Source organism: Cervus canadensis, chromosome 33 (assembly GCF_019320065.1).
Source record: "Cervus canadensis isolate Bull #8, Minnesota chromosome 33, ASM1932006v1, whole genome shotgun sequence".
NCBI classification, from domain to species: Eukaryota; Metazoa; Chordata; class Mammalia; order Artiodactyla; family Cervidae; genus Cervus; species Cervus canadensis.
Genome location: NC_057418.1, coordinates 270,757 through 282,687, shown reverse-complemented (window position 1 = coordinate 282,687; position 11,931 = coordinate 270,757). Strand labels below are relative to the sequence as shown.

At 52.5% G+C, this 11,931-nt stretch overlaps 1 pseudogene; it reads right to left on the bottom strand.

Moving 5' to 3' along the window:
- Positions 1-4,884: 4,884 nt before the first annotated feature.
- Positions 4,885-11,284, bottom strand: LOC122433821 (annotated as a pseudogene).
- Positions 11,285-11,931: the final 647 nt, after the last annotated feature.

The window sequence follows — 11,931 nt, the reverse complement described above, 5'->3', positions numbered from 1 at the left end:
CAGGCATGCTCTCTCTGTTGGGGTGTCCTCTGGCTGCAGAGGTGCACAGGACCTCACATGTGACAGGCAGAAAGGCCAGGGGATCAGTGCTCCAGAGCCACACTCACCTGGAGAAGGGGGGCTCTGGTCCACAGACACCCCAGCTTCCTCACCTCCTGCAGGGACAACTGGCCTCTTCCCTGTGAGTGGAGCACAAAGCAATAACCCGGATCAGTGCAGCCTGAAACACCACTGGTGACTTTAACAGACAGAACTGAGTATAAAGCACTATTTGTTGTTGTTTAGTTGCTAAGTCATGTCTGACTCTGCGATCCCACGGACTGTAGCCCACCAGGCTCCTCAGTCCATGGGACTTCTCAGGCAAGAATACTGGGGTGGGTAGCCTTTTTCTTCTCCAAAAGCACTATAAAAGAGCTTAAAGAAACATTACCTTCTTAATTAGAAAAGCAGAAGAGACCACTAATGTACCACATGGACCAAGCACCTGCATCAAACTAGCAGGCTTGCTGGATGTAGGGGACGGACAACACCGCCCCCCCCTCCGCCCCCCACCCAGAGGTGGAGCGTGAGCACCCCTGGCAGGACGCCCTGGAAGACCCAGGTCTCTGAGGAGACTGTAGCGAGGCTGCTTCTGCAGATGTTGGAGACTGGGAAGTGGCCTCAGCTGTTGCTCAGGGAAGGAAGTGCCATGACCAGGATGAAGTAGCAAACAAGGACCACAGTGTCTCTCTTCCCGCCTTCCCTCTCCCCCACCAGGGGGATGATGGCGTATCAGGGATGAGACCTCAGCTTCACAGCCCTGGCACCCACCGCAGCATAGACAGGCTGGCTTGGAGCTAAGAGCCTGGACTTTCTAATGGCAGGCCTAGTCCCTGTCATCACCACTCTACAAACCACCAGCACCTGAGATCTTGCTTAGGGTCTGCTCTGGGGGCAATCCCACATAACTGAAACCTCCATGAATCCCCACCTTGATACCAAACCTCCTTTGCTGGAGGTTTTCTTGGGGATCTCTGGGGTTGCAAGAACAGAAACCAACTCTGACTCATAAAGACACGGAAGCTGTATATCCAAAACAGGCGATGTAGCACTCAGAACTGAAGGGAAGCCTGAGAAGCCTGCCTGAACCAGCCTGGAAACGGACAGAGGCTGTAGCGAGCCCCAGGACCGGGAGGCACAGTGGGGACCGTGGGGACCACATCAGGACTCCCCAATCACAGGGCGGCTCCTGCATGTTCATCCTGGCTCCGCTGGACTTGGATCTCCTATTCCAATAGTGGGTCTGGTTTGGGACACTTGCCCACCCACAGGGAGAGGAAGGCGGGGTGTCTCGTGGGTCAGATCAGGGCTGTAACTCGTGTGAAGGAGCAGCTCCTCAGGACAAGATCAGAGCTGCCCCCAACCAGCAGTGGAGAGGGAGGGGTGTTTGCTGGGGAGACGCCAACCAGCCATCACAGATTGCTCCTCCCAGAAGCTGACTGTGACACAGGAGTCGAGGTAAAGTTATTTATTTGGAAGGAAGCATCTTTATGTAGGGAAGTAGAAAGTGGGACAGGAGAGGAGGGGTCCCATTCGGGCCACAGGGATGAGCGGGTCTCTCCACCCGCATCTGCCGCTGACACCCAGTGGGGACCGTGTACAACAAGCCTCGGGGTGGTCCCAGGGAGGGGCAAGAGAGCTGGGGTGCTCTTGCACCTGGGCATCTCCATTCTAGATGAGAGCCACTCCCAGAGCCCCAGTACTGCCAGCCTGCCCAGTGTGTGGACCGAGCTTACTCCTGGGGCTGCAGGAGCCCCTGGTAGACTCACACATGCCTGCTCTGCTGCTTGTGCATGGGGGCCTGAACCAGACCGCCGGGGGCGGGAGGACCAACCTGGGGGCCAGCTCCTAACTGCGGCTGAAACAACAGTGGTCACTGCTCACCGTGACTCCAATGCTTAGAGAATGGGGGCTCCTGGGAACTGGGAGGCAGTTTCTTTACGGAGGAGGTGGCTCTGGACAGTCTCGGTCCTGGGCTTGAGGCTGAGTCAAAGAGGAGCCCAGCCTCCTCCTGCTCCCCGACACAGCAGTTTGGACCAGTCATCCGGGCACTGGCACTGTGGGGGTCTCAGTGTTTGGCAAAGCTCCAGCCTTCTCCTGTCATCCGTGTTGCTGGGGAACCTGCTTTGGACCCCCATGTTTATCTTTTTTATACAAACTTAAGTGCTTGTTTTCAGAGACCTCAGGAGAGGAAAACCCAGGAAATGAACCCATTCTGCAGCTCTCCTGGGGGAAACAGAATCAAGTAGGAAAAGTGCAGAGGAGCAGCCAAGAAAATGAGCGGGTGGGGCCCTGGGGCAGGGGGAGCGGGGAGGTTCAAGGGTCAGAGAGCCCTCCCAGACCCCAAGGCGCTCACCACAGGCTGCCCTGCACATCACACTGGAAGCCTGGCTTCAAGCAAGGGGGGCTCTGGGAGATGCTGCTCATCTGATCCCTCAGTCCCCCTCGACCCACCACCTTCCTCCCCTCCTCTTGTTTCTCCCACACTCCCCCCTTTACTTGTCTTCCTTGAACAGCCTCGTCCATTCCTGCCCCAGGACCTCTGCACCAGCCGTTCCTGCTACCTACAATGCTCTTCCCTCTGATCTGCACACAATGGGCCAGTCTTGTCATCAGGTCATCACCTCATCCATGGGGTCTTCACTGGACTGTCCACCCCAGAAGAGACACCCTTTCTGTCTAGCAAATGCCCCTGTGGTGCCGTCTCTGCACGATTTTCTCTTATGTAGTTATCTTCCTGCCAGTGCAATTCCTCCCTTGCTCAGAAAGTCGTGACTGTGACAACTGAACACATTCAGTGTCCCCTGCTGTCTCCCCGCCAAAGTCTTGAATGATCAGAACAGGCCCCCCAGTCCACTTTTGATCACTGATTGAATAAAATATAAAAATGACATTTCTTTCCAAAAAGATACCCCCCACCTTTTAAATAATTAGCTGAACACATGACCCAAAAAATTAAAAGACTTACTGGGAAAAAGACGAGGTTTGCAGGAGTGGTTCTGTTGAATCTAATATATACACTGGTCCAAATTCCCAGCACAGTCTGGGCTCCAGGTAAAGGTTTCCATTATTCTCTCTTAAGCTTTTAAATGATACATATTTCAAAATGTGCCATGGAGCAGGTCCATCACTCATCTTATAGAAAGAACAACAAAAGCATATGTCTGTCTTGAAATCCAAGCCTCACATGAATTCAGAGAGAGATTTTTTTAAAGCTCTACACAGAAAGGAAAGGTGACTCCATTTAGTATTCTTTGTATGATTTCTAACAAAGAAATACTAGAATGTAATTTATGACACTATTAATTTTCTCTAATGACATGTGGTTGTCTTGCCAGATACCTTTGTTTAGGGAGATGTAATAATCCATTTCAGCACATTTATTCACTGCCCATAATGTATTTTGGAGCATCTACATGGAGAAGGAGTAATTTCTTATTTGGCTAAGCAAAAAGAAAAAAAAAAAAAAAACTTTTGGACTGTTGGTAGAGAAAAAGAGATGCCTATAGGCAGCATAAAAATGTTTGTAAAGATTCTGGTTTCAAGTAATTTCTGTTTCCTAGGATGTGACACTGCAGATACCTGAGTGCACATGTATGCACAGGAGAATACACATATGTGTATCATGGGACATTATATTATGGTAATTGAGATCATTAATAAACTTGTAAACCCTCCCTTATCAGCACTGCACTCTGCCTGGCAAACAGTATGTTCAGTAAATGTGCGTCTGTGCTCAGTCGCCCAGTCATGTCTGACTCTTTGCAACCCCATGGATGTAGCCCACCAGGCTCCTCTGTTCATGGAACTTCCCAGGCAAGAATACTGGAGTGGGTTGCCATTTCCATCTCCATGTGATCTCCCCAACCCCAGGATTGAACCAGCCTCTCCTATGTCTCCTGAATTGCAGGCAGATTCTTTACCACTTGAGCCATCAGGGAAGCCCCTCAGTAAATGTTAGGCAAGTTCATTAATTAACTGCTGAACAAGGAACTGCGTGGTGACATTTGATTTTGCTTTTGAAGCCCGACCCAGGAGTGCAATCTCTGAGTGAGAAACTCTTAAGTGACTCAGCCAGAAGGACACAAGGCACTTGTGCTTTGCAGGTGGCCCTGGCACCCTACTTCCTGCCTGTGACCCCTACTGCTTCCATGCATCTCTACGCCGGGTGTCCAAATGCCTGCCTGTACCTGCTATTCTCAGTTGAGGGCTGTCCTGGGCCCTCCCTTCTGGCTGGGTGTTGACCCACCCAGCCCCTGCATCCTCAGGCAGGGTAACTGAAGACTGAATTCTACCCCATTTCCAAGAGCCCTGAGGGATGGGGGCTGAGCGCCAGCCGACCACGGTGCCAACCCACCTGGTAGCACCTCTCCTCTCTGATGCCCTGCTGCCCCCACCTCCGTCTCCTGCCCTCCTAGCACTTCCTGGGATCACATCCCCAGAAATGACATCAGATCCTTGCTGCAGGGTCAGCTTCTTGGGGAATTCAAACTGAGAGAGACACCTTTAATGATCTGACTTCTAACAAAGCATCCGTCGTGCAACCAGGTGCTTGTGCCTGAAACGTGGTGAAAACAAGCCGATTCATCACCTGACACGTTTCACATGTGAAATCCAGACTCTGAGCCTCTAATGAGACCTGCGATGCCCCAGGACAAAGGGCTCATCTACTTCCTTAAATGAGCTCAGCTCAGTGGCTGTTAGCAGGGCAACCCTGTCCTGAGTGAGGCTGGCCCACATGCAAGCCCAAGGCCCCTGTTAATCAGACAAAGGATGTGCAAGCAAAGAAAACATTTTAATTAAGGCTTCATTGGTAAGCCAGACAGGCCAACCATAGTCTAATCCAAACAAGAACCTTGTATCCTCACCCTTGTAACCTCTGTTCTAAGACATCGAAGCACATGTCTGCAGGGGCCCAGAGACACCTCCTCCTGGTTAGCTCAGGCGCTGGAGGATCCCTTCTCTCCCAGTTTCTTCTCGTTTGCCTTGTCTTTTCAATCATGGTCTCCACGATGACAACAGTCTCTTTGTACATCTGGATGCTCCCGGTGGAAAACTTCTCTATGGATTCCATCACCTCCACTTTCTTTTAGGCCAGCTTCCTGGGAGGGCTTCTCGCTGGCCGGCTGCCGCTCTGAGCCCCATGCCCCTTGGACCCACCCAGAGTGACCTGAGGCCCTTGAGACTGGGGTGTAGACAGCCCCTCTGGACCAGGTGCCACCATGGGACAGGGCCGTCTGTCCCCCTCCTCCTCCTTCTGGCCATCCTGTTTCCCCTGGAGGCCCTTCAGTTCTTTGGCATTTTTCTCATCCTCTTTGTCTGCAGGGTGTGGGGTCGGGGGGCATCCATGTTCTTTCCCCTTCAGGGGCCCCCTTCATCCTTCAGACCGTCTTATTTCCCCTCGGGGCCCCCTTCATCCTTCAGACTGTCTTCTTCCCCTTGGGGCCCCCCCTTCCTCCTTCAGACTGTCTTATTTCCCCTCGGGGCCCCCTTCATCCTTCAGACTGTCTTCTTTCACCTGTGGGGGCCCCCCTTCCTCCTTCAGACCATCTTCTTTCCCCTGGGGGCCCCCCTTCCTCCTTCAGACCATCTTCTTTCCCCTGGGGGCCCCCTTCCTCCTTCAGACCGTCTTCTTTCCCCTGGGGGAACCCTGTCCATCCTCCAGAGGGTGCTTAGGCTGCTGGGGAGAGGGCTCCATGCCGCTGTCAGGACGCACAGAGTCGCCCCCTTGGAAACCACCATGCCCCCTTTGCTGGGATGGAGAAGACACAGAAGCCAGGACCCATGAGACTGGCATCTCCAGAGACTGTCATGTACCGCCTTTTGGTGTACAGGTCGGCAGGGGGCTCGGGTTCTTTGGGGCCTTTCACCTTCTCCTTGATCATCTTGCCTAGTTTCTCAAAGTCTTTGCTTATTTTGCCTCCATCTGGGACATCCTCCAGAGCCCCTTCCTAGGTCAGGGGACTTGCTTCTTCATCCCCCGGTTCAAACTTAGACTTGCCCTCTTCTTTGAGCACCACCCGCCCCGGCTTTGTGTCCTCAGGGCCTCTCAGTGGTGTCTCTTCCAGAATTTCATCTGCTCTATCTTTCGCTACCATCTCCTTTTTCCTCGGAAGGGTCTTGGGGAGGCCTTTGAGTCTTGGTTTCACTGCAGTTATATCCTGCACATCTCTGGTAAGATCTTTGAAAAAAGAAAAAAAGGAGGCAGGTGCAATGAGTCAAGGCCAATGAAGGGAAGAAAAAGTATTTGTTGAAAAATACAAGCCTAGCACTGGGGTGGGGTTTACTGGTTGGCTGGTTGGCAACAAGGTAGGATCCCTGGGTCCTAAGCATTCATGGCCCACACTGAGGACCCAGCCCTGCGGGCTGCTGTGTGACTTTAGGACAAGTCACTTGGCCCCTCTGGGCTTGCAGAGCGGAGGGGAGGCCCCCACAGTTCCCTTCACACTGGGTACAACTTACTGAGATCCGTGTTTCTCCTGTAATGACACTCTGTGGGAGCAGGGCCTCTGCCCCACCCCAGCACCTTCACCTCGAGGTCACAGGGGACACTTGGATCCAGCCCAGACCAAGAAATTCAGTCCAGAGAGCCACTGTCACCTCAGGCTTCCCCAAAGGAGCAACTCAGAGTCACCCCACCTTCCTCTGATGGGTTTGGAATAGCCTCCAGGCACACCCTTGGCCCCCCTGCACCCCAAACCAGATAAACACCACCACTCCTTGCTTACCATCCCCTTCCTCCTGTGAAACAAGAGGAAACTATGCCTTTAGACCCAGAATGGGAATCCCCTGGGCCAGAGGCCACATTCACTGCTTCAGACCAGCCAAGAGGAGAAACTTAAAGTTTCAGAAAACACAATGTTTCACCTTGTCTCATCCAAAAGGCCGGCTTTTAGTTCCAGGTGGCTGCTGCTGCTGCTGCTACTGCTAAGTCATTTCAGTCGTGTCCGACTCTGTGCAACCCCATAGATGCAACCCGCAAGGCTACCCCATCCCTGGGATTCTCCAGGCAAGAACACTGGAATGGGTTGCCATTTCCTTCTTCAATGTATGAATGTGAAAAATGAAAGTGAAGTCGCTCAGTCGTGACCAACTCTTAGCGACCCCATGGACTGCAGCCTACCAGGCTCCTCTGTCCATGGGATTTTCCAGGCAAGAATACTGGAGTGGGTTGCCATTGCCTTCTCCAACACAGGTAGATACAGCCATATATGTAGGCATGGGTACAGATAGGAATAATGGAGACACCACTGTAGATGTGTGTGTATATAAAGACAATGTAGGTACCGATGGCTTATACATGTACATAAAGACAGTGGAGGTGTAGACGGTTTATGCATGCACATAAAAACAATGGAGATGTAGACAGTTTATCAGGTCAGTTCAGTGGCTCAGTTGTCTCCGACTCTTTGCGACCCCATGAACTGTATGTAGCATGCCAGGCCTCCCTGTCTATCACCAACTCCCGGAGTTTACTCAAACTCATGTCCATTGAGTCAGTTATCTCATCCAACCATCTCATCCTCTGTCATCCCCTTCTCCTCCTGCCCTCAGTCTTTCCCAGCATCAGGGTCTTTTCAAATGAGTCAGCTCTTCACATCAGGTGGCCAAAGTATTGTGGTTTCAGCTTCAACATCAGTCCTTCCAATGAACACCTAGGACTGATCTCCTTTAGGATGGACTGCTTGGATCTCCTTGCAGTCCAAGGGACTCTCAAGAGTCTTCTCCAACTCCATAGTTCAAAAGCATCAATTCTTTGGTGCTCAGCTTTCTTTATACTTGTACATAAAAACAATGGAGATGTAGACAGCTTATACATGTACATGAAAACCATGGAGGTATAGATACTTTATGCATGTACATAAAGATGATGGAGATTTAGATACTTTATGTGTAGATGAGGTGCAGGCTTGGGTGATAAAGATGTAAGTGTAACCATAGATAATGTAGATATAGGCATATGTAGATACAGATGTAAGTGATAAAGACGTGGATACAGATGATGTAGATGTGGGTGGAGGAAGAGATGCAGATGTAGACGTAGAGGTAAGTGCAGGTGTAAATGTAGGTGATGCAGGCATCAGCATAAATAACAGAGGTGTTGAAGAAGATGGTGCAGGTGCGGAAAATGCAGATGTGGGGTAGACGTACATGTAGATGATCCAGACAGACATAGATGGCCAAGTAGGTGTCAGATGTAGATACAGATGATGTAGGCGTAGGTGATGTAGAGGCAGGTGTAGGTGTAGATGATACAGATGTAGGTTAGGTGATGTGGGTGTAGCTCCAGATGATGTAGAGAATGTAGGTGTAGTGTAGATGTACACATACAGACGCTGTAGACACAGATGTGGACATAAGTATACATGTAGGTGCAGACATGGTCACATAGATGAACATGGAGGAAACGGAGAGGAGCTGATGCAGGTGTAGATGTGAATGAGGTTGAGACAGAGACAGAGACACTTGCCAGCAGAGTTCACATCCCAATGCATCATGCAGAGGAGACCAGACAGCCTGCTGGCAGCCACAGAACTGACTGGCCAGGTGCTCAGAGTCACCATGGCAGCAGCAGTAATAATATCAACTGCTCTGAGCTCTGGTTCGATTCCAGGTACTGTGCAGGCATCTCGCCTGCAACATCTCAATAACCATGCCTGGTCATCCTTTCAACTAAGACATTCCTGTCCCCACAGACCTGTGGAGCTGAAAGGCACCCTGATATCCAAACACTCCCATGGTCATCTTCATCACCTCTCCCCTCCTCCCACCATCACTCACACTGGAGCCCATATCTCTGTTGCAAACCCATTCATCCTCTGCCTCCCCCACTGCCATTCCAGACCCGTGAGGTCCTGGATATGGGGGTCTGCTTCTGGTGGCTCAGACAGTAAACAATCTGCCTGCAATGGGTCAGGAAGATCCCTTGGAGAACAGAATGGCTACCCACTCCAATATCCTTGCGTGGAGAATCCCATGGACAGAGGAATCTGGCGGGGTATAGTCCAGGGGGTAACAAAGAGTCCGACAAGACTGAGCAACTAACACTTTCACTTTCCTGCCACATTCCCTACAGCCTGGAACTGGCACATGGAAAAACGTGAAACAAGTAAGTGATTCTGTGTCCACGGGCTCTGCCCACCCCGACCCCACCTGTTGCCTGTATTCTCGATGATGCGATGATACCGGTCCAACTTGCTCCTCAGGGTCTGCTGGGCGACCACCAGCTGCTGGCAGTCATAGGGTGACCTCTCCAAGCTCCTCTCTGCCTCTTCAGTCTCCTTCCGCAGGGTGTCGATCTGCTCGTTGTAGAGCTGAATCTCGCCATCATCACACTCTTGGGACATCTCTGATGGCTTGTTCCAGGGCCGCGATCTGTGGGCAGAGACACGGTCACGAGGAAACCCAGCCACCCTCTCCCTTCAGACATAGATGCAGCAGTGGAGAATCCAGACAGCGTACCCAGTTGTATTTGTCTTGGTTTGTTTCTCTGTCAGCAGAGAATCTTTAAGCCACAGAAGGATGTGACAACTGAACCCCTTCCCCTGATGCTTGTATCAGCACCCCCGGAAATCACCCTTTAGCGGAGCCCCCGACCCAAGGCAGTAGAAACATGAGAAACTCAGAAAATAAAAACTGCCATCCCTGGACTAACATGTGCAACTCAGAGTACATTCTTCATACTTTACTGAGTTAGCATGAAAAAGTAGTAAAAAGAAGAACATGGACTAAATAGATAAGATGCTATAATAATGAAAAGGGGGGGGGTTTCCTTCATCTTATTCAATCACTATGGCACTTTAATTTTCTCCTGATTTCTCACCAGTAGAGTTACATAATGTTTTGATAGCTAAAATGTGTGTGTTTGTGTGCACTGGCACTTAAGTAAAATAACTTCAGAGAAATGCTATTTATATATTAAAGCAGGACAAGTCAAAATTAAGGTAGGAAAATGAAAACAGATTCCTCATCTTCACTTTAAGAGCTGCGACAACCCACAAGCAACCACAAGCTGCTTACTTATTTACAAGCGAACTTATTTACAAGCTCAGTACAAGCTCACTTTCCCCCGGATTGAAGGTCTAACAGGCGTGGCCAGTCCTCCAAAACAAAATAAAACGTGTAAACTGAAACCCACTTCATCTGGAAGAGCGCTTGTCAAACTTCAACACGCATGTGAACCACCCGAGGATAGGTTTTGCTCAGACTCTAACTCAGCAGCTCCAGTGGGATCGGAGGGGCCGGGTTTCTAAGTGGCTCCTCGGGAGAGAAAAACCCAGGAAATGAACCCATTTTGCAGCTCTCCTGGAGAAAACAGAACCAGGTAGGAAAAGTGCAGAGGAGCAGACAGGAAAATGAGCCAGTGGGGTGCTGGGGCAGGGGGACGGGGGTGGGGGTGCGGGGCGGGGGGAGCAGGGGGTCGAGGGTCAGAGAGCCCTCCCAGACCCCAAGGTGCTCACCGCAGGCTTCCCTGCACTTCACACTATAAGCCTGGCTTCAAGTAAGAGGGGCTCCGTGAGACGCTGCTCATCTGGCCCCTTGGTCCCCCTCGACCTACCGCATCCCTCCCCTCCTCCTGTTTCTCCCACACTCCACCCTTTGTCTTCCTTGACCAGCCTAGTCCGTTCCTGCCCCAGAAAAGGCACGGAAGTAATAAACCCACCGGGCTCATATTTCTCGGTTCTTTCACCTGCCCTGGAGTCTAAAGGTGCCCAGGGATGAAAGGTGCTTGGATTCAGGGTGATGTGCAAGGTTGAGACCGCGAAACCACCTACCGCGGCTGTGGGTTGGGCTTTGCTAGCTGGCACCGCCCCGGAATGGGCGGGGCCGGGGCCCTCTGGGGGCGGGGCTTGGGGTAGCGGGCCCCGTTTCCCGGGTGACGGCCGCGCGGAAGAGGCGGGGCTCGGGCCTCCAGGCTCCCAGGGCCGCGACCTGACACCGTGGCCTCCGAGAATCGATCAGTAGTAGGGCAGAAGAGAGCGATAGAGGCCAGCGGCTCTGGACCGAGCAACTCTAGTCTTGGGGACGGGCGGCCGAACGAACGGAATGAGGCTTGGGAGAGGCTGGTCCGAGTGACAGGCTGGGGGCGTGGCCTGTGAGACCCGGAAGCGTGCCAGGCGTGAGTGGGTGTGCCCGGCTCTGGGCGACTAGCAGTATACCAGTAACCCAGCGGTCCGAGCTGTGGTCCCGCAGGTCCAAGTGTGCGGCCGCGCGTCTGGGAGGGGCAGCGGGGCGGGCGGGCCATGCCTGGGGACTTCCAGTCGCTGTGGGAACTGGTGGAAGAGCACGTTCCGCTCCCGGAGCGGCCCGAAGTGAAGAGGATTCTAGGGGAGACGACAGCGGATCTGAGCCTGGAGCTACGGGCAGAGGTGGGGCGTAGGAAGGTGAGCCCCACGGCAGACCTGTCCCAGGACTCGGATGATTTTCTCACCTTTTACGGATCCCTAGCCCTGCCCAGTAACTCTCGAGCTCTTGTCGGATCTCATTGTCAGCCCAACCCTCTCCAATTTAACTGCCCTGCCCCTCATTCCCCCAGCTCCCCTGCCTCCCTTCACTTCCCTCTGCAGTCGCCTAGGTGCCCCAGCTGTCCTTGCAGGTAGTGATGTTACGATCATTGCTCCAAGAGGCTCGATCTATCCAAACCCCTGGATGGTGCCCCACCTCTGACCTCTCCTCCCTTCTGGCACCACCGCCCCTCCTAAGAGATCTTGTGCGCCAGGAACTGTGGCAGCTGCTCCAAGGTCTCCGCCGGAAGGCCATCTGTGAGGACAGGTTGGAGCTCCAGACCTGGGTCTGGGCCCTGTCTCCAGAACTCAGATGGGCTAGCCTGGCAACTGACAAGGGTCCAGGATCACCTTTCCTGTGGTTCCCTGGAAGGAGCCCCTGAATTGC